The sequence below is a fragment of the Arachis ipaensis genome, chromosome B6, assembly GCF_059453495.1.
Source record: "Arachis ipaensis isolate K30076 ecotype BB chromosome B6, ASM5945349v1, whole genome shotgun sequence".
NCBI classification, from domain to species: Eukaryota; Viridiplantae; Streptophyta; class Magnoliopsida; order Fabales; family Fabaceae; genus Arachis; species Arachis ipaensis.
Genome location: NC_142441.1, coordinates 123,738,128 through 123,738,990, shown reverse-complemented (window position 1 = coordinate 123,738,990; position 863 = coordinate 123,738,128).

Here is an 863-nt window from a genome sequence, read left to right as displayed (position 1 = left end):
TAGTATTGATCCATCAAATTACAACAGAGCTCCCTAACCCAATGAAAGGGGTTTAGTTGTTCATAGCTCTTGAAAATGAAAACAAAGATGGAGAATACATCATAAAACTAGAAAATACAGAGAAAGTAAAATACAGAGAGTAGTTCTCTTTTTTCAGCCTCCAGAACTCCTTAACAATTCAAAGCTACTCCTATATATATTATTTCTCTCAGCTTCTAGTTGGCTCTTCAAGTCTTGGGCCTTTGGATCTTGAGTTTGAAGCAGTTCTTTTCTTCATTTGGGCTTGGCTTTACTTGCAGAGAGAAAGTGCTAAGTGGGCAGAGACTTTAGCTCAGGGCGTTAAGGGTGTTAACATTTAGTGAAAGTATAAGTTCGAGAACGTTAGTGACACTTAACATTTTCACTAACGTTCCAATGTACCCCTTTGCCTCACGTTAGAGCCCACATTAACTAGGTTAACGTGGCTTCTAACGTGGCCTTGCCAACCTTCGAGAACGTTAGTGACACTCAACATTGTCACTAACGTTCCAGTGTGCCCCTTTTTGCTTCACGTTAAAGCCCATGTTAACTAGGTTAACGTGGCTTCTAACGTGGCCTTGCCAATCTTCGAGAATGTTAGTGACACTCAACATTGTCACTAACGTTCCAATGTGCCCCTGGATCTCACGTTAGAGTCCACGTTAACTAGGTTAACGTGGCTTCTAACGTGGCCATTCTTAGCCATCCTAACGTTAGTGACAATGTTGCGTGTCACTAACGTTGGCTCATCATTCATTCCTCATCGTTAGCTTCCACGTTAACTAAGTTAACGTGGAAGTTAACGTGGCTCCTTGGGGGGTTGTGTGGTTGCTTCCAACGTTAGT